At 40.6% G+C, this 23010-nt stretch overlaps 1 pseudogene; it reads left to right on the forward strand.

Annotated features, from left to right (window-relative positions):
* LOC118650499 overlaps positions 1 to 22039 on the forward strand; it is a 37860-nt pseudogene extending 15821 nt beyond the window's left edge.
* The last annotated feature ends 971 nt before the right edge of the window (positions 22040 to 23010 follow it).

The following is a 23010-nucleotide window of genomic DNA, read 5'->3' on the forward strand; positions in this document are numbered from 1 at the left end:
AAAACATTTCTGTGAAGCCAGTTTTGTACTGCACAGGTTATTAAAACGAAACAGAAACAAGTGGTATTAGTGGAAATGGTAGAGCAAGGACACCCCCAGGTTTGCCCCTTTAGAAAGCAATAAAAATCTAAACATATCAGATTTTTTTTCAGATCTCTTAAAATTAACCAAATGATTACAGCCACTCAGGGAACATTTATTTGAGAACAATACATGACTCTTAGTAAAAATAGTAACCTTTGTGGAATTTTAATTTACTCTAGTGCCACCTCCCATTCTCTAACTCCATAGTATCCCAGAAAAAGAATAATAGCCACATTCCAGGTACCGAGGAGTATGGAGCCCTTTTAACTTCTCATTCCAAAAAAAATGATATTATTTGACCTGCCTGGTGGTTCCTTGGAAGACTCTAATCCAATGGTTCACCTTGATTTGAGCAGACTGTAATCACACCAAGTGCTAAAAGCCTCTCCCAGTGGTGAGGAGGCATTTGTTGAAACCAAATCTTTTAGCTATGAGGCTGCTTGGGGTGGATAACAGTTGAGACAAACAATAGACTAATCAAAAGCTTACATGGAAAAACTGAGAAATGAAATGTCCATAAAGATTTTGAAAAGCTCTGACACAGTCCTGAGAATCTAAAAGGGAATGGGCATGTGTAGATCTATAGATTTGCACCAAAAAACCTAAGTTCTCACCTCTAATTGACCTTGAGGCTCTGCACAAACAGGAAGTGAAGACTAAGGCAGAGTTGTAAACTGCCTGGCAGAAAGTTAAAGAGATAACCCAACATGCAATAGAGGCCCCTGGCAAAAATTTAGAGTTTTATTGGCTTTGGTTTAAGGAAATCTCTCTCCAGCATGATTCAACATACAAAATCAATCACTGTATTGTGCCACATTAGTAGAATAAACAACAAAAAAAAGAAACCCACAAGATCATCTCAGTGGATTCAGAAAAAGCATTTGACAAAATCACACACTTTCATGATTAAAAACACTTAACAAACTAGGAATTGAAGGGAACTTCCTCAACCTGATAAAGGGCATCTACAAAAATCCACACGGACATCATCACAGGTGAAAGACAGAAAGCTTTTCCACTAAGTTCAGGAACAAGACACTGTACTGGAAGTTCTAACCAGGGCAATTAGAAAATAAAATGAAATAAAAGGTTGGAAACAAAGAAAGAAACCAATCTCTTTTTGAAGATGATAGATCTTATATATAGAAACCCCTAAAGAATCCACACAAAAAATATATATTAGAGCTAATAAATTAGTTTAGCAAATATGAAGGCTATAAGACCAAAAAAAGAAAAATCAGTTGTATTTTACACTAACAACAAACAGCCCAAAAATGAAATTAAGAAAACAATTCAATTTAAAATAGAATAACAAAAGAATAAAATACTTAAGAATAAATTTAACAAAAGAAGTGTAAGACTTGTGTATTAAAAACTACAAAACATTGTTGAAAGAAATTAAAGACCAAAATAAACTCAAAAACATCTTATGTTCATGGATTTAAAGGCTTAATATTGTCAAGATGGGATTACTACCTAAATTAATCTATAGTTTCAATGCAATCACTATCAAAATCTCTGCAGCTGTTTTTGTAGAAGTTGACAAGCTGATCCTAAGATTCATATAAAAATGCCAGGACATAGAATAGCCAAAACAATAAAAATACCAAAACACCAAACTTGGTTATTCACATTTCTCAATTTTAAAATGTACTACAAAAAAGTTGCGCTAATCAAGACAGTGTGGTACTGAAATAAGAATAGATATGCAGAACAATGGAATAGAATTGTGAGTCCAAAAATAAATCCATTGCTCTATGGTCAATTGACTTTTGACAAAAGGTGCCAAGACTATTTAATGAAGAAAAAATAGTTTCAACAAATGATATTGGAACAACTGAATAGCTACCACATGCAAAAGAATGAATGTGGAGAGAACCAAGATGGCAGCATAGGTAAATGCCTATATTTGCTGCCTCCCACAACCACATTAAAATTACAACTAAAATACAGAACAACCATCATCCAGAACTACCAGAAAGCTGGCTGAGTGGAAATACCACAACTAGAGAGGTAAAGAAGAAAGCACACTGAGACTGGTAGGAGGTGCGGAGGCACGGAATGGGCTGGTCTGGCACCCGGGTGTGCCACTTTTTAATTGGGAGGGATATCACCTCTGCAAAGGCCGACTGGAGGAGAGAAGGATCCCAGACCCCCAGCCAGGGTCCCAGGGCTGGGGAAAGAAGTCCCTACAGCAGTAAGAACTACGGACTGTGAAAACCAGTGCTTATTGGGGCTGAGTGACACACAGTCTGCTGGAGACCAGCTGCTCCTCTTAAAAGGCCGGTACCACAAACTGGATTTACAAGCTCCCATTTCCTCTGAGCTCCAGTGCTGGGTGAGGCTCTGGGGGACCCAGACACATACAGGGAGAAACTGGACTGTCTGGCATCAGGGCAAGAACTCGGGGGAGGCTTTCTTCCAGATGGAGGTGCTCACAGCAGTCAATGTTCCCATGCTGGGACCTCCCCGGTGCAGGGCTGACTGGCAGCCATTTCTGTTTGCTCTGCCCTAGTGATTCCCTGAGACCCTGTCCCACCCAATTTACAACTCCACCCAAGCTGTTCATAGTGGCTTTTGCATATGAGTGGTATGCCCTTTCTCAGGCTAAAACTTTGTCAAACAAGCTGCAGCTGGGTCAGGGAACCCCAAACCTATCAATAAAAGCCCCAAGAACTAGCACCAGCACCAGCCTGCCATGCTTCACAGCTGGACCTCGTCTAAGCACTTCAAAACCTGATACAAAGAGGAGGAATCTGCAGATCTCACTGTAGCTCCTGCTGCGTGGCCCCAGGCAGTGGCTGACTTTGCACCTCCCTGGAGCCTCAAGAGCCAATGTACCCAGTGGTCAGTGTGAGACCATATCAGATTACAACTCTTCACATCCATAAGCAACACACTCAAGGGGCAGACTCAGTGAGCATCAAAGCCCCACTGAAGCAAGTCCTGCTCCATAGGGGTGTCTCCTGCACAGCAGCTCTCTCACTGTAGTTGCAGCTGTCCCCAAAGCCAATTGGAGGTCAATTCCTCCCAGTGACACCAACAGCAATCAAGGCTCAACTACAACAAAACTGTGCACGCAGCCCACAAAGGGGTGCACCAAGTGTGTCCACCTCAGGTGACTGGGGAGGCTGAACCACTGGGCCCTATAGGACACATACTATTCAAGGCCATTCTATCAACTCAAGGAGACTTAGCAGCTACCCAATACATAGAAACAAACACAGGAAAGCAGCCAAAATGTGGAGACAAAGAAACATGTCACAAATGAAAAAAATGGAAGAAAGCAAACTACTCTAAATCTATGGATATAGAGTTCAAAAACCACAGTTATAAGGTTATTCAAGAATCTTTCAGAATCCTCCAAGGAACTTAGTGAGACTTTCAAGGATCTTAGGGAGAATGCCAAAAAAAATGGAAAAGGAGCAGTTAGAAATTAAGCATACACTGACTGAAATAAAGAATAACATACAGGGGATCCAAGATGCCGGCCGACGGGAAGGCAGGCTGCAGATAGTGTGTGAGTAAGAGAGCAAAAGGAGAGTGTGTGGACATGTGGGGAGTGTCTATATTTGTGAGGGACACCTATATTCCACAGGACTGTTGGGGACTGGCGGACCAGATTCCCCTGGCCCGGCAGCCTCTACTGCTGAAATCTCTCCCAGAGAGGCTGGCTCTGCTGCAGAGACTGCGCGTCTTAAAGGGGAAGCAGCTGTGATCAGAAGCCCAGCATTACCTTCAACCGGGGAGACCTTGGATACCTCCCCGGATCCTACAACTACAACGCCCAGGGACCAGCTGCCTCAGCTGCGAACCCACAAACACTGAGAATCCAGCCTCCCTGTCCGAGGGCACTTAAAATGTTTGTCCAGGAGGAGACAAAGCGGTACCAAATACGCAGACAGGACCTGCACCTTCTCACAGAGCAGATTGAAGGAACAGCTGTATCAAACATCCACCCGGAATTGGTGAATTAAACACAGCTGGTGAGGCAATCTGTGGACAGAAAGGTCAGAGATTGCCTGGAGAGAGGTGAGAGCTGGGATCCAGGCTGGAGGGAGAAACGTGTGCATCAGGGACTAGAGTCTCAGAGAGAGACTGCAGCCCACAAAATCTGCAGCCGTTGGGGTCAGTGTAGCCCTCGTATGTGGAAGGGGGTCCACAGGGCTGCTGGCAGAAGGGGAATCTAGATATAAGCCCACAGCCATGGGAAACTATGCCCAGAAAGGCAGCCTGAAGTTCTATACCTGCTGCGCAGTGCCAGGGGAAAAAGGTACGAGTCAGTGCGGTTCCTTTGTCCTTTTTTTTTTTTTTTTTTTTTTTTACCTCCTTGCTTTTGCTTGCTAAGTCCAGTACATAGGACCTTCCAGTTAAAAACACTCAAATGAGACTGCAGGGGAAAGTTGATTTTGTGGAAACTGGGGATCAGAATAAGAAGAGATGAGCAGGAAACCAACTCTGGGTCAGTCCATCCCTTCAACCCAGTATTAAGTGCGGCAGGGAAAGAATCTAAACACTAGGTAGAGGGGCCATGTAGTCCCAGAAATTAATACAGAAACATTGCCACCCAGGAGTTGTGTCAGAAATTGACACCTGTGTAAATACAATTGAAGGCAGGCAGAGAAACAAAGTGATCCTGCTTGAAAACAGGGTTGTGGCTTATGACACAGAGGAGAGGTGGATCCCATGGAACTTCAACACCGTGCTGACTATGTGACAGGAAACAGATGTGCCAGGCAGAACAGTAGAGGAAGTGAATGACCTTCACTACTTCACTTTTTTATTTTTTATCTTTTACTTAAGAAACTAAAAATTTTTTCTTACTTGATTTTACTTGTTTTATTATTATTTCTATTTTTAATTATTATTATTACTACTATCATTTTCCCTTTTTTTAGTTTTATTTTATTTTTTCTTTATTTTCTTTTATTTTATTTTATTCTGGGATTAGTGTTCTACATTCTACTTTTATTTTTATTTTAGCATTATTTTACTCTATCTCAATTTTTCCTTTATGCCAATACTCCCTTCCTCACTTTTCCCCTTTTTCATCCTGGTTCTCTTACCTTGTTCCTGCTTTACTTTTTCTCTATCCTTTCTTTTTACGCCCTGTTGAAAATTGATCTTTCTCATATATCTAATTTCCTCTCCCCTCCTCCAAGACCATGCACACTTCTCTCTTCTCTTTCTTCACTAGCCAAATTTTATTTCCTTTCTTTCTTTTTTTCCTTTTCCTTTCTTTCTGTCTTGCTGTTGTTGTTTGATTGATTGTTTGTTTGTTTATTTTCTTTTTTTCTGCTTTGTTTTTTGCTTCTATTTTTCCTCTCTTCGCTTGTTCTTTTCTTCTACTAATAGCTTAATTAATTCCAATCACCAACTCAGGCTTATGTCCTATCTGTTCTAATTTTCCAATAATAGGTGAATAAATAGATAGATAGATTAAAGAAAGGGGAAAAATTTATATATATACCGGGCCTCTAGTATAATTTTCTTTTATATATATACTAGAGGCCTGGTGCATGAAATTTGTACAGGGGGGATCTCCCCTTAACCCAGCCTACACCCTCTCCAATCTGGGACCACTCAGGGGATGTGTGACTGCCGGATGGGGCCTATACCGGCAGTCGAATATCCCTCTCACAATCTGGAACCACTGGCTCCTAACTGCTCACCTGCCTGCCTGCCTGAGGCCCCTACCTGGCCCCCCTGCCAGCCTGATTGCCTCCCGCCCCGCCAGCCTGGTTTCCCCACACAGCCTGCTGTGCAGTTGTTTGGTCGTCCCTCACTAACCCCCCTGCCAGCCTGGTTGTCCCACACAGCCTGTTCGGTCATCCGTTCGGTTGTAACGGCCCCTGGCTCTTTATATATATGGATTTTTAATATATATATTTCTTTTCTCTGTTTTTGTATTTTGTTTTTATTTTTCTTCTTATACATTCATTCTCTTTCTACCTCCTCTGTACTGAATTGTGGCCATTTCCCCACTCATTCAATTCCTTGACCTTACCTTCTGGAAATAAGCTCTGCCTCCTCAGATTCAGTTCGGTGTTAGTTGTTTGGGTGTTTACTGTTTGCATTTTTTGATTTAGTTGTTGTTTTTCATTTGCATTTATCTCAGAGAGTTTGTTGTTTGCATTTTTTGGATTAGCTGTTGATTTTTTGGAGTTTTCTCTCCATATACATATATTGTCCCCCCTTCTTTATTCTTCTCTTTCTTTTCTCTCTGACATTTTTTCCTTTTCTCAATATCATTTTTGCACTCTTTTCTCTCCCCTAATTCTCTTTTCTCTGGTGCTCACCTTTATTTGGGGTTATTGGTATTGTGAATACATTTGTGTTTTGTTCCCTGTGCATCGTGTCTTGTTGTGATGTATTTTGTGCCTTTAAGACAATGCAGGAGAGAGAGAGCGAGAGAGAGAGAGAGATACATAACCAGACACCCTGAGAGGAGCGAACATGGGGAGACAGAGAAACAGCCCCCATACAAAAAAAAAAAGGAGGAATCACCAGAAAAGGAAGTAAATGAAATTCAGGTAAGCAATATGTCAGAGAAAAAATTCAAAGCAGTGGTCATAAGGACACTAAAAAGATGGAAGACAAATTCAACAATATGTGTAAGAACTAAGAGGATATGAAGAACCAAGAAGAATGACATATGACATTGCTGCAATAAAGAACACAATACAAAGCATCAACAGTAGACTAGAAGAAATGGTGAGCTAGAAGACAAGGTACAAAAAAATACCCAAGCAGAACAGCAACTGGAAAAAAAAAACAAAAACGTAAAAAACAGGAAGAGAGCTTTAGGGAACTTTGGGACAATGTGAACTGAAAAAACATCACCATAATAGGGGTACCAGAAGGAGAGGAAACTGAGCAAGGAATAGAAAACCTGGTTGAAGAAATAACGACAGAAAACTTCCCTAATATTGGGTAGAAGAAAAAACTCACACAACTCCAAGGAGCTCGCAGAGTCCCAAACAACTAGAACCCAAAAAGACCAACACCAAGACACATTATAATTAAATTGGCAAACATCAACAACAAAGTATGAATCTTAAAGGCTGCCAGAGAGAGACAGAAAGTTACGTACAAGGGATCTCCCATCAGACTATGGATGGATTTCTCAACAGAAACACATCAGGCCAGAAGGGAATGGAATTAAATATACAAAGTCATGCAAAGCAAGGATCTGAATCTAAGAATACTGTACCCAGCAAGGCTATCAATCAAAGTTGAGGGTGAAATCAGAAGCTTCACAGACAAAAAAGAACTAAGAGATTTTATTATCACCAAACCAGCAATGCAAGAAATTGAAAGGGTCTGCTGTAAAAAGAAGAAATAGGAAGGGAAGAAGAAACACAGGCATAAAGAATAAAAATGGCGACAAACAAGTACCTATCAATAATAACTTTAAATGTAAATGGATTAAATGCCCCAATCCAAAAACATAGGATAGCTGATCAGATAAGAAAACATGACCCATATATCTGTTGTCTACAGGTGACCCACCTCAGAAAAAGGACTCACACAGACTGATGGTGAAGGGATGGTAAAAAGTTTCTCAGGTGAATAGAAATGAAAAAAAAAAAAGCTGGGGTATCAATACTTCTATCTGACAAATTAGACCTCAAAGTGAAGGCCATAACAAGAGATAAGGAAGGACACTTCAAATACTAAAGGGAGAAATTTGATAAGAAGATATAACTCTGGTAAACGTATAGGCACCCAATGCAGGAGGACCCAAAGACATTAAAAAAAATTCTGAAGGATAACAAGGGAGAGATTGACAGCAATACAATCATAGTAAGGGACTTTAATACCCCACTAGCATCTCTGGATAAATCCTCTAAACAAATAATGAGGATAGAAACATCATTCCTAAATGACTCACGAGATAAAATGGATTTAATTAGCATCTTCGAACATTTCACCCCAAAGCCACAGAATATACATTCTTCTCAAGTACACATGGGTCATTTTCAAAGATAGACCACATATTGAAACACAGGCAAAGTTTCTTAAAATTCAAGAAGACAGAAATCATATCAAGCATCTTCTCAGTTCACAATGGCATAAAATTAGAAATCAACTACAATGAAACTAATGAAAAAAAAAACCCCAAACACCTGGAGGCTAAATAGAATGCTATTAAACAATTATTGGGTTACCAAAGAGATCAAAGAAGAAATAAAAAGCATCATGGCAACAAATGACAATGAAAACACAACGGTCCAAAACCTATGAGACACATTGAAAGAGTCTTGAGAGCAAAGTTCAAAGCTCTACAGGCCTACCTCAAAAAACAAGAAAAAATGGCAATAAATTATCTAACCCTACAACTCAAAGAGATAGAAATACAGCAACAAGAAAAGCCCACCATAAGCAGAGGAAAGGAAATAATAAAGATCAGAATGGAAATAAATGACATAGAGACCAAAAATAACAATACAAAAGATCACCAAAACAAAGAGCTGGTTCTTTGAAAGGATAAAAAAGACTGATGAACCTCTAGCCAGGCTCACCAAGAAGCAAAGACAGCGGACCCAAATAAACAGAATCAGAACTGAAAGAGGTTAAGTAACAACGGACCCCACAGAAGTACAAAGGATTGTGAAAAAATACTATGAACAACTCTATTTCAACAAAGTGGACAACCTAGATGAAATGGACATATTCTTAGAAAAATACAAGCTTCTGTACTAGCCATTGATATCAGACAAGAAGAAGAAATAAAAGGCATTCAAATTGGAAAAGAAGAAATAAAACCGTCCTTATTTGCAGATGACATGATACTGTACATAGGGAATCCTAAAGACTCCATCAAAAAATTATTAGACTTAATAAATGCATTTGGCAATGTAGCAGGATACAAAATTAATGCCAAGAAATCTAAGGCATTTCTTTACACCAATAGTGAACTTACAGAAAGTGAGACTGAAAAAGCAATCCCATTTACCATCGCACCAAAAAATTAAGATACCTAGGAATAAACTTAACTAAGGAGGTAAAAGACTTATATGCGAAAAACTACAGGACACTGAAAAAAGAGATAGAGGAAGACATAAACAGGTGGAAGAACATACCGTGTTCATGGATTGGTAGAATCAACATCATCAAAATGTCCATACTACCCAAAACAATCTATGGATTCAAGGCTATCCTCATTAAATTACTAACGGCATATTTCACAGACCTAGAATGAATGTTTCAAAAATTCATCTGGAATAAAAAAAGAAGTCGAATAGCTGCAGCAACCCTGAGAAAGAAGAACAAAGTAGGTGGGATCTCAATACCAGATATCAAGCTGTATTACAAAGCCACTGTTCTTAAAACAGCTTGGTACTGGCACAAGAACAGACATATATCAATGGAATAGAATAGAAAACCCAGAAACCAACCCAAACCACTATGCCCAATTAATATTCGACAAAGGAGGCAAGAGCATACAATGGAGTCAAGACAGTCTTTTCAATAAATGGTATTGGGAAAATTGGACAGATACATGCAAAAAGATGAAACTAGACCACCAACTCACACCATACACAAAAATAAACTCAAAATGTATAAAAGACTTAAACGTAAGACGGGAAACCATAAAAATACTAGAGGAATCCACAGGCAGCGAAATTGCAAATACATGCCGAAGGAATTTCTTCTCTGATACTGCTCCTAGGGCAATGGAAACTCAAGAGAAAATAAACAAATGGGACTACAGAAAAATAAAAAGCTTTTAAACAGCAAAGGAAACCATCAACAAAACAACAAGAAAGCCCACTGCATGGGAGAACATATTTGCCAATGATATTACCGATAAGGGTTTAATCTGCAACATTTACAAGGAACTCATGCAACTTAACAAAAGGAAGATAAACAATCCAATCAAAAAATGGGCAAAGGACCTAAATAGACACTTTTCAAAAGAGGACATTCAAAAGGCCGAAAGACATATGAAAACATGCTCAAAGTCACTAATTATACGAGAGATGCAAATCAAAATGACAATGTGGTATCATCTCACACCTGTCAGAATGGCTATCATCAACAAATCAACAAACAACAAGTGTTGGAGAGGATGTGGAGAAAAAGGAACCCTCCTGCACTGCTGGTGGGAATGCAGACTCGTGCATCCACTGTGGAGAACAGTATCGAGTTTCCTCAAAAAATTAAAAATGGATCTCCCATTTGACCCAGTGATCTCACTTCTAGGAATATATCCTAAGAAGCCAGAAACTCCAATCAGAAAGGATATATCCACCCCTATGTTCATAGCAGCACAATTCACCATAGCTAAGATTTGGAAACAGCCTAAGTGCCCATCAGCAGATGAGTGGATTAAAAAACTGTGGTACATCTACTCAATGGAATACTACACTGCAGTAAAAAAGAAGGAATTCTTGCCATTTGCAACAGCATGGATGGAACTGGAGAGCATTATGCTAAGTGAAATAAGCCAGTAAGAGAAAGATAAATACCACATGATCACACTCATTTGTGGAATATAGAGAACAACATAGACTGATCAACAGGGACAGACCCAAAGACAGAGAAACAGTGATCAGACTATCAATCCCCAGAGGGAAAGTAGGGGAGGGTGGGGGTAAAGGGAAGAGATCAACAAAGGACTTGTATGCATGCATATAAACCAAACAAATGGACACGGACAACAGGGGGATGAGAGTATGAGTGTGGTGGTGGTGGTGGGGGAGGTTGGGGGTTAATGGGGGGATGAGGAAACATTTGCAATACCTTAACCAATAAAGAAATTTTTAAAAACAGAAAAATACAAGCTTCCAAAACTCAGTCAGGAAAAATAAAAAACCTGAATAGGCCGATAACTACCGAAGAAATTGAGGCAGTGATCAAAAATCTTCCAGCAAATAAAAAGCCCTGGTCCAGATGGCTTTACAGGGGAGTTCTACCAAGCATTCAAAGAAATAAATGCTATCCTCCTCAGACTATTCCAAAAAATTCAAGAGGAAGAAACACTTCCAAGCTCTTTCTATGAAGTCAGCATTACCCTGATTCCAAAACCAGATAAACACCACAAAAAAAGGCCAATATCCTTGATTAATATAGATGCTAAAATCCTCAACAAAATTCTAGCAACTCGGATTCAGCATTACGTTAGAAAGATCATACACCATGACCAAGTGGGGTTTATCTGATGATGCAAGGATGGTACAATATCTGCAAATTAATAAATGTGATATAGCACATAAACAAATTGAGAGACAAAACCCACAAAATCAAATCAATTGGTGCAGAAAAAAACATTTGACAAAATCCAACATCCTTTCTTGATAAAAACTCTCAGCAATGTGGGAATAGAGGGATCATACCTCAACATAATAAAAGCCTAATATGACAGACCTACAACTAACATCATAATGGGCAAAAACTAAACTCATTTCCCCTGAGATCGGGATCAAGACAGGGATGCCCACTTTTACCACTCCTGTTCGATATAGTACTGGAAGTGCTAGCCATAGCAATCAGACAAGAAGAAGAAATAAAAGGCATCCAAAGTGGAAAAAAAGAAGTAAAACTGTCCTTATTCGAAATGACATGATACTATACATAGAAAACCTCAATGACTCCATCAAAAAACTACTAGACCAAATAAATGAATTCGGCAATGTAGCAGAATACAAAATTAACACCCAGAAATCTATGTCCTTTTTATACACCAGTAATGAACTCACTGAAAGAGATACGAAAAAACAATCCCATTTACCATTGCACAAAAAACTTAAGATACCTAGGAATGAACTTAACTAAGGAGGTAAAAGACCTATACTCAGAATACTATAGGACATTGAAAGAAGAGATAGAGGAAGACATAAACAAATGGAAGAACATACCATGTTTATGGATTGGTAGAATCAACGTAATTAAAATGTCCATACTGCCCAAAGCAATCTACAGATTCAATGCAATCCCCACTAAAGTATCAACAGCATACTTTAAAGATGTAGAACAAACTCTCCAAAAATTCATCTGGGATAAATAAAAAAAAGCCCCCGAATAGCCACAGAACTCCTGAGAAAGAAGAACAAAGTTGGAGGGATCACAATACCAGATATCAAGCAATATTACCAAGCCACAGTTCTCAAAACTGCCTGGTACTGGCACAAGAACAGACATATAGACCAATAGAACAGAACAGAGAACCCAGAAATTGACCCAAGCCATTATGCTCAATTAATATTTGACAAAGGAGGCAAGAGCATACAATGGAGTCAAGACAGTCTCTTCAATAAATGGTGCTGGGAAATTTGGTCAGATACATGCAAAAAAAGAAACTAGATCACCAACTTACGCCATACACAAAAACAAACTCAAAATGGATAAAAGACTTAAATGTAAGATGGGAAACCATAAAAATCCTACAAGACTCCATAGGCAGCAAAATAGCACACATATGTCATAGCAATATCTTTACTGACACAGCTCCTAGGGCAATGGAAGCTAAGGAGAAAAAAAAAAAATGGGACTACATCAAAATAAAAAGCATCTGCACAGGAAAAGAAACCATCAACAAAACAACAAGAAAGCCCACTGCATGGGAGAATATATTTGCCAATGCTATTTCAGATAAGGGTTTAATTTCAAAATTTATAGGGAACTCATACAACTTAACAAAAGGAAGATAAAGGATCCAATCATGAAATGGGCAAAGGACCTAAATAGACACTTTTTGAAAGAGGACATAGAGAAGGCCAAGAGATATATGAAAACATGCTCAAAGTCACTAATCAACTGAGAAATGCAAATCAAAACAACAATGAGATACAATCTCACACCTGTCAGAATGGCTATCATCAACAAATCAACGAATAACAAGTGCTGGCGAGGATGTGGAGAAAAAGGAACCCTTGTGCACTACTGGTGGGAATGCAGACTGGTGCAGCCACTGTGGAAGACAGTACAGAGTTTCCTCAGAAAGTTAAAAATGGTCCTCCTATTTGATCCAGTAATCCCACTTCTAGGATTATATCCCAAGAAAACAGAAACACCATTCAGAAAGGATATATGTACCCCTATGTTCATAGCAGCACAATTTACAATAGCTAATGACATGATACTATACATACAAGCTAAGATTTAGAAACAACCTAAGTGCCCATCAGCAGATGCGTGGATTAAAAACCTGTGATACATCCACACAATGGAATACTATGCCACTATAAAAAAGAAGGAACTTTTACCATTTGCAACAACATGGATAGAACTGGAGAGCATTATGCTAAGCAAAATAAGCAGGTCAGAGAAAGATAAATATCACATCGATCTCACTTATATGTGGGATATAATGATCAACATAATTTGATAAACAAGAATAGATCCCGAGACAAATGGCAGGGAAGGCAGGGGGAGGGTAGAGAGTAGCCAAAGGACTTGTATTCATGCATTTTAGCATAACCAATGGACACAGACACTGGGGTGGTCGGGGCTTGCCCAGGGTGGAAATGGCTGGGGAGGAGGGGTCAAGCAGGGAAAAAGGAGACATGTAAAACTTTAGACCAGTGATGGCAAACCTATGAACTCATTTTTTTGGTTGATTTTTCTTTGTTAAATGGCATTTAAATATATAAAATAAATATCAAAAATATAAGTCTTTGTTTTACTATGGTTGCAAATATCAAAAAATTTCTATATGTGACACGGCACCAGAGTTAAGTTAGGGTTTTTTAAAATGCTGACACACCGAGCTCAAAAGGTTCGCCATCACTGCTTTAGACAATAAATAAAAATAATAAAAAAGAATAATATACAGGGATTCAATAGTAGACTAGAGGATCCTGAGAATCAAATCAATGATTTGAAATACAAGGAAGCAGAAAACACCCAACCATATGAGCAAAAAGAAAAAAGATTCTAAAAATATGAAGATAGTGTAAGGAGCCTCTGGGACAACTTCAAGCGTACCAACATCCAAATTATAGGGGTGCTAGAAGAAGAGAGAGAGCAAGATACTATTTGAAAATCTATTTGAAGAAATAATGACAGAAAACTTTCCCCACCTGGTGAAAGAAATAGACTTACAAGTCCAGGAAGCACAGAGAACCTCAAACAAGAGGAATCCAAACAGGACCACACCAAGACACATCATAATTAAAATGCCAAGGGCAAAAGACAAAGAGAATCTTAAAAGCAGCAAGAGAAAACAGTTACCTACAAAGGAGTGCCCATACAACTGTCAGCTTATTTCTCAACAGAAACTATGCAGGCCAGAAGGGAGTGGCAAGAAATATTCAAAGTGATGAATAGCAAGAACCTACAACCAAGATTACTCTACCCAACAAAGCTATCATTTAGAATTGAAGGTCAGATAAAGAGCTTCACAGACAAGAAAAAGCAAAAGGAGTTCATCACCACCAAACCAATATTATATGAAATGCTGAAGGGTATTCTTTAAGAAGAGGAGGCGGAAGGAAAAGGTAAAGATAAAAAATGTGAACAACAAAGTGACAACAACTACATATTTATCAACAATTGAATCTAAAAATCAAATGAATTAAAAAATCTGATGAACAGAATAAACTGGTGAATGGAATAGAATCACGTGCATGGAAATGGAACAGACTGATGATTCTCAGAGAGGGTGTAGGGGGTGTGGGAAGAGATTAGACAAAGATCTTATATGCATATATGCATTACCTATGGACACAGACAATAGGGTGGTGAGGGCCTGTGGTGGGGTGGGAACTGGGTGGAGGGAAGCTGGGGGGGGGGAGGGGGAAGATGGACATCTTTATTAATCTCAATAATAAAGATTATTTTTTTAAAAAAAGAATGAATGTGGACCCCCTACTTTACACTGTATTCAAACATTAACTCAAAATGCATAAAATAGCCAAATTTAAGAGCTAAACTATAAAAATTTTAGAAAAAAAGTATGAAGTCTTCATGATTTGGGGCTAGGCAATGGTTTCTTAGATATGACCCCAAATGTAACTGAAGACAAACAGACAAATTGCACTTCAGCAACATTGGAAACTTTTTTACATCAAAGGAAACTGTCAAGAAAGTAAAAACAAAAAAACAAAACCCGCAGAATGGGAGAAAATATTTGTAAATCATGTGGCTGATCAGGGCCTAACACCCAGGATATATAAAGATCTCTTAAAACTCAATGTTAAAAAAGCATATAATACAGTTTACATGAATTTGGCAATGTAGCAGGATACAAAATTAACCCCAAGAAATCCGAGGCATTTCTATACACCAATAGTGAACTTTCAGAAAGAGAGATTATAAAAACAATACCGTTTACCATCGCACCAAAAAAATTAAGCTACCTAGGAATAAACTTAACTAAAGAGGTAAAAGACCTCTACTCAGAAAACTACAGGACGTTGAAAAAAGATATAGAGGAAGACATAAACAGATGGAAGAACATACCGTGTTCATGGATTGGTAGAATCAACATCATTAAAATGTCCATACTACCCAAAGCAATCTATAAATTCAACGCACTTCCCATTAAAATACCAATGGCATGCTTCAGAGATCTAGAACGAACTCTCCAAAAATTCATCTGGAATAAAAAAAGACCCCGAATAGCTGCAGCAATCCTGAAAAAGACCAAAGTAGGTGGGATCTCAATACCAGATATCAAGATTTATTACAAAGCCACTGTTCTCAAAACTGCCTGGTACTGGCACAAGAATAGGCATATAGATCAATGCAATAGAATAGAGAGCCCAGAAATCGGCCCGAACCAATATGCTCAATTAATATTTGACAAAGGAGGCAAGAACATACAATGGAGCCAAGATAGTCTCTTCAATAAATGGTGTTGGGAAAATTGGACAGATATATGCAAGAAAATGAAACTAGACCACCAACTTACACCATACACAAAAATAAACTCAAAATGGATAAAGGACTTAAATGTACGACAGGAAACCATAAAAATTCTAGAAGAATCCAAAGGCAACAAAATCTCAGACATATGCCGAAGCAATTTCTTCACTGATACAGCTCCTAGGGCACTTGAAACGAAAGAGAAAATGAACAAATGGGACTACATCAAAATAAAAAGCTTCTGCACAGCAAAAGAAACCATCAACAAAACAACGAGAAAACCCACTGTGTGGGAAAACATATTTGCCAATGTCATATCTGATAAGGGCCTAATCTCCAAAATTTATAGGGAACTCATACAACTTAACAAAAGGAAGATAAACAATCCAATCAAAAAATGGGCAAAGGACCTAAATAGACACCTTTCAAAAGAGGACATTCAGAAAGCCAAGAGACATATGAAAACATGCTCAAAGTCACTAATCATCCGAGAGATGCAAATCAAAACAACAATGAGGTACCATCTCACACCTGTCAGACTGGCTATCATCAACAAATCAACAAACGACAAGTGCTGGAGAGGATGTGGAGAAAAAGGAACACTTGTGCACTGCTGGTGGGAATGCAGACTGGTGCAGCCACTATGGAAGACAGTATGGAGTTTCCTTAAAAAACTGAAAATGGAACTCCCATTTGACCCTGTGATCCCACTTCTAGGAATATATCCCAAGAAACCAGAAACACCAATCAGAAAGGATATATGCACCCCTATGTTCATAGCAGCACAATTCACCATAGCGAAGATCTGGAAACAGCCTAAGTGCCCATCAGTAGATGAATGGATTAGAAAACTGTGGTACATCTACACGATGGAATACTATGCTGCTCTAAAAAGGAAGGAACTCTTACCATTTGCAACGTCATGGATGGAACTGGAGAGCATTATGCTAAGTGAAATAAGCCAGTCAATGAAGGAAAAATACCACATGATCTCACTCATTCATGGATAATAGAGACCATTATAAACTTTTGAACAATAATAGATACAGAGGCAGAGCTGCCTCAAACAGATTGTCAAACTGCAGCAGGAAGGCCGGGGAGGGTTGCGGGACAGGAGGTAGGGGGGTAAGAGATCAACTAAAGGACTTGTATGCATGCATATAAGCATAACCAGTGGACATAAGACATTGGGGGATAGGGGAGGCTAGGGGACTGTCTAGGGCGGGGGGATAAAATGGACACATATGTAATACCCTTTGTAATACTTTAAGCAATAAAAAAAAAAAAGAAAGAAAAAAAAAGAAAAAAAAAGCATATAATACAGTTTAAACATAGGCAAATGATTTGAATAGGTATTTTATCAAAAAAACATACAAATGGTCAAACACACATAAAAAGATGCTCGATATCATTAGTCATTAGAAAAATGCAAAGCAAAGCCACAATGAGATACCATTTCACACACACTAGAATAGCTATCTACACTAATAAAAGAGAAACATGCAAATTAACCACCACTCCATCACTCCACCACTCTGCTACACCCACCAGCCAATCAGAGTGACTATGCAAATTAACCCAACAAAGATGGTGGTTAATTTGCATACACAGGCACAGAGTGAAGACTGAAGATGACTGAAGATGGCGGTGGCCATGGACCTGGAGCAAGCAGGAGGCTTGGGTTGCTCCCAGCGATGGAGGAAACCAAGCTTCCCGCTGGCCCTGGACTCCGCTCAAGGAGGGGCTGGGGGCCTGGGTCCCAGGTGCTGGAGGAAAACCGGTGCCGGCAGCCAGGGGAAGGAAGGCCTACTGCACAAATCTTCGTGCAACGGGCCATAGTAGTAATAATAATTTTAAAAGGGAAATAACAAGTGTTGGTGAAAATGTGGAGAAATTAGAACTTTCATAAATTGCTGGTGGGAAAGGAAAATGGTTGAATCATTGTGGAAAGCAATTGGTAGTTTCTGAAAAAGTTAAACACAAATTTACAATATAATCCAGCAATTCATTCATAAGGATATATCCAAGAGAATTGAAACTGTATGCTGACAAAAAACTTGTGTATTAATGTTTATAATAACACTAGAGGTCCGGTGCACAAAAATTTGTGCACTCGGGGGAAGGGGGGGTTCCTCAGCCTGGCCTGTGCCCTCTCACAGTCTGGGACCCCTCAGGAGTTAAAGCCCTGCTGGCTTAGGCCTGCTCCCAGGTGACAGAGGGCAGACCCAATCCCTAGGTGCAGCCCCTGGTCGGGCTCAGAGCAGGGCCGATTGGGAGGTTGCAATGCCACCCTCAGTCACGCTCAGGGTAGGGCCTATTGGGGGGTTGGGGCACTGCCCCCTGTCACACTCAAGGCAGGGTCGATGGGGAGGTTGTGGCGCCACCCCCTGTCACTCACAGAGCAGGGCCAATCCAGGGGTTGGGGCGCTGCCCCCTGTCACCCACAGAGCAGGGCCCATCAGGGGGGTTGGGGCTCCTTACCCTGTCATGTACAGAGCAGGGTCAATCAGGGGGTTGGGGAGCTCCCCCCTGTCACGTACAGAGCAGGGCCCATCAGGGGTTTGGGGAGCTCCCCCCTGTCATGCACAGAGCAGGGCCCATCAGGGGGTTGAGGAGCTCCCCCCTGTCACTCACAGAGTAGGGCCGATAGGGGAGTTGGGGCACCGCCCCCTGTCACACACAAAGCAGGGCGGATCAGGGGGTTGGGGCACCACCCTCTATCATCCACAGAGCAGGGCCGATCAGGGGTTTGGGGCGCCGCCACTCTCACACTCAGGGCAGGGCCGATGGGGAGGTTATGGCTGTACCCTGTCACACACAGAGCAGGGCCCATGGGGGGGGGGCAGGGTTGGGGCGCCGCACCCTGTCACACACAGAGCAGGGCCGATCAGGGGGTTGGGGTGCCACCCCCTGTCACACACAGAGCCACAGGATGATCAAGGGGTTTTGGCACTGCCCCCTGTCACGCTGATCCCGGTGCCGGGAGGCCTCTCAGCTCTACTGATCCCGGTGCTGGGAGGCATATTACCCTTTTACTATATAGGATAGATGCCTGGTGCATGGGTGGGGCTGGCTGGTTTTCCCTGAAGGGTGTCCTGGATCAGGGTGGGGGTCCCCACTGTGGTGCCTGGCCAGCCTGGGTGAGGGGATGATGGCTGTTTGCAGCTGGTCACACACCCTTCAGGGTGGGGGTCCCCATTGGGGTGCCTAGCCAGTCTGGGTGAGGGGCTGAGGGCTGAAGCTCCCAACTGCTCCTTTTTTTCTTTTTTTTTATTCTGGGCCTGCTTTAGCTCTGGCTCCAGCTCTGAGGCCTCTGCTGCTGAAAGTAGGTATCTGGTTTGTTTGGGTTCTATAATGGAAACAATGTATAACTCCAGCTCTGACTCCAGCTCTGAGATCCCAGCTCACTGAAAGCAGGTTTCTGGGGTTTTTTTTAGCTTCTATATTTGTTAAAATGTTTCAAACTGCAGGCTCAGAGGCCGGCAAGTCAGGTGGGGAATGTTGGTTTCCTCTGTCACTGAATCAAGCAAGCCTCATGTTAGTTTCAAGCTGCCTGGCTGCCGGCCGCCATCTTGGCTGGCAGTTAATTTGCGTATCGCCCAGATTAGCCAATGGGAAGGGTAGCGTTCGTACGCTAATTACCATGTTTCTCTTTTATTAGATAGGATTGTTCATAGTAGTCAATAAATGGAAACAACTCAATTGTCCATCAACAGATGAACAACTAAACAAATGTGTCATATCCACATAATGGAATATTATTCAGCCATAAATGGAATGAAGTACTGATACATGTTACAACATGAATTAACTTTTAATACATTATGCTAAGTGAAAGAATCCAGACCAAAAAAGGTCCATAATGTATTAGCCCATTTATTGAAATGTCTGTAATAGACAAATTTGTAAAGACAGGAAATAGATCAGTAGTTACCAGAGGCTGGGGGAAGAGAGATTAGGGAATGACTGCTAGTGAGTATGAGGTTTCCATTTGGACAGATGAAAATGTTCTGGAACTAGTGCTTATGGTTGCACAACTCTGTGGATACACTAAAAACCACTGAGTTGTACACTTTAAAATGGCACATTTTGCAGTATGTAAATTATATCTCAAAAATTAAAGATACATGGCAAGAGTTTAGGTATATATTACCCTCCATGAATAGGACTATCCATAATCCAATATGGATTAAATAAATTAAAAAGCAAAAATCAGGCTCATTTTTTTACAATGAGAACTTTCAATGTTTTTATACATGATGTTTGTCCAAAGCTTACAGGTTTTTTGCATGGGGGCAGTCACTATTTCCTTCATAACCTCTAGTTACAATTGCGGAATGACAGAAACTTATCCTATATAATAAAATCTTAATATGCAAATTGACTGAACGGTGGAACAATGGGTCACTATAATGTGCACTGACCACCAGGGGATAGACTCTCAACACAGGAGCTACCCCCAGACCACAGGCACCCACCAGTGGTGGGGGGGGGGCAGTGAGCAGGCAGCACCAGGCCAGCCAAGGTGGGTGCCAGTGGGGGCCTCCCAATCACCCCACCCGTCGCCCCACAGATCGGCCCTGATTGCTGGCCAGGACTAGGGACCCTACCAGTGCACGTATTTCATGCACCGGGCCTCTAGTTAATGTTAATAATAATCCTCTATTTTAATTTTCTATATGCACACCTTCAACAAATGTGCACCATTTTTCTAATTCTTTTTTTCCTATTTTAATTTGGTTCCAGTTATATTGATTAAAATGCAATCTTGAGTCTCCTGGATCTACTAAAACATTTTGGCTTGTACTTTATATGTCTTTGCCTTTGCAATTTTATTTTTCTAGTAATTCATTTCTATTGTATTTTTAAGTAATAGTCTGTAATAGATTAAAAAAATTTTTTTTGAAAGGGACTGTTCTTCCACCACAGATCATTTGAGGAACCCCAGCGTGACCTGGGCTGAAGTCAATCCTGACTTCATGATGCTGGAAGGAGTACTATGTAATGAAGTACTTATGACATTTACATCTTCCTAAGTAAACTGGTAGCCTGAGACCTGAGACTCTACAGACCTCCCTAGGGGAGATGAGGTCCATCTCCAGTGTCCACAATTACATTCTGGGCTCCAGCTCCCTTTGCTGCCCTTCCTATCTGCTTTCTGTCCTTTGGAAATTTGTTGGAATTTCTCCTCTACTGTTATCCCCCTTCCTTGCTTTCTTTGTTGTATGAGTTTATTCCACCCAGCTCCCCTCTAGTGACAGACGAAGGGAAATGTCTTCCATACAAGATGAATTTAGCCTCTGAAACACAAGAGATCCTGCACATAGGAAGCACCCACAACCAGAGTGCCATGCCCTTCGTGCATCACCTGCTCCCAGCTCTGCCACAGGGTGATCACAAACCAGTACAACAACCCATCTGGCCTCTTCTCCAGCTTCAACAGCACCTTGGAGTCAAAGACAGCCAGTGGACCAGAGACAAATGGCAGAGCCTTAGAGCATTCTCAGTCTCCAAGTGGACTTGTCATCAACAAAGAATCTGAAGTGTACAAGATGCTTCTGGAGAAAACAGGAGTTCAATGAGCCCCTGAAACAGTCCACTTCATTCTTGGTTTTGCAAGGAATCCTGGAGTCTGAGGAGAAAGGGGATTCCAACAAGCCCTTGGGACTCAGAAGTGTTGAGGCCCCCATCACCAAAGTGGCTACATGGATTGGAAATGCCAAGAAGATGCCCACATGTGACAAATGTGTTTGTGAAGCTGTGGGACTCTCACCACCATCCTGAGTGTTATGTATGAACCAACGGTAGCACAAACCTGTAACAGAAGGGCATCAGGATGCTGGAAGGGGTACTATGTAATGAAGTATTTATAACAGACTTACATTTTCTTAAGTAAACTAGTATAGTTTCTTTTATGAAACCCACTTTTAATATTATTTTTAATTGTGGCAATGTTGGCCTTCCACATGCTCTGGAGGAGGTAGGGAGGGGCCTGAGAGAGGGGTGACTGACAGCTGTCACATAGACAGATTCAATCATTCTTCATTTCTTTGCAGAAGATCAAATCTACTGTAAAAAGCACCCTCAAGAGTGGATCTCACAACCAGAAGGCTATAACGTGGTCACTGTTTTCCCCAAGTGAACCAGTAGATCTGCACCAAAGCACTATTCTCCAACTAGCCCCTGCTCAACTTGTTCTCTCATGCTCTGGACTCTCTTCTCTTGAATTTCTTGCTTACTTTGGTTTTATCCCTGCTCATTAAAAGTCACACCCACCCGTGTTTGCTAACTGACTCACACTGTTGTATGATGCTTTGATTATAAATGGAAGATTGTTTTGTTCAGTGCCCCTTTACCAGCATCACTGTGTCTTCTCTGCACCTCAGTTTTCTCTGCTGTGAATGGACAGCAGCCAAATTAGAACTAAACCAAATTTAATATGTTTGACATTGATTTTGTTTTCACTCAATAAATTTATAGACTCGAAAGAAAAGACTAATGAAATTGAATATTATTTTTTCCACTGATTGCTTATGCTTACATTTATTTATTTATTTATTTATTTATTTATTTATTTATTTATCATATTGTTGAAAGTATTACATATGTACCCTCTTTTCCCCCATTGGCCCCCTCCAGCCTGCCCTCACCCCAGGCCTTCACCACCCCATTGCCTGTGCTGACAGGTTACATATATATGCATACATGGTCTTTGGTAGATTATCTCTACGTTCCCCCCCTCCTCCTACCTCCCCTCTGAGATTCCACACTCTGCTCCATGCTTCCATGTCTCTGGATTCACTCTGGACATCAGTTTATTTTGTTAATTAGATTCCACATGTGAGTGAGATCATGTTATACTTGCCTTGCTCTGATTGGCATATTTCACTTAGCATGATACTCTCCAGGTGCCTCCATGCTGTCTCAAAGAGTAAGAGATTCTCTTTTTTTACTGCTGTGTAAAATTCCATGGTATAAATGTACCACAGCTTTTTTATCCACTCATCTACTGATGGGCACTTGGGCTGTTTCTAAATCTTAGCTAATGTAAATTGTACTGCTATGAACATAGGGGTGCATACATTCTTTCCAATTGATGTTTTGGGGTTTCTT

The sequence above is a fragment of the Myotis myotis genome, unplaced genomic scaffold (genome assembly GCF_014108235.1).
Source record: "Myotis myotis isolate mMyoMyo1 unplaced genomic scaffold, mMyoMyo1.p scaffold_m19_p_3, whole genome shotgun sequence".
Taxonomy (NCBI): domain Eukaryota; kingdom Metazoa; phylum Chordata; class Mammalia; order Chiroptera; family Vespertilionidae; genus Myotis; species Myotis myotis.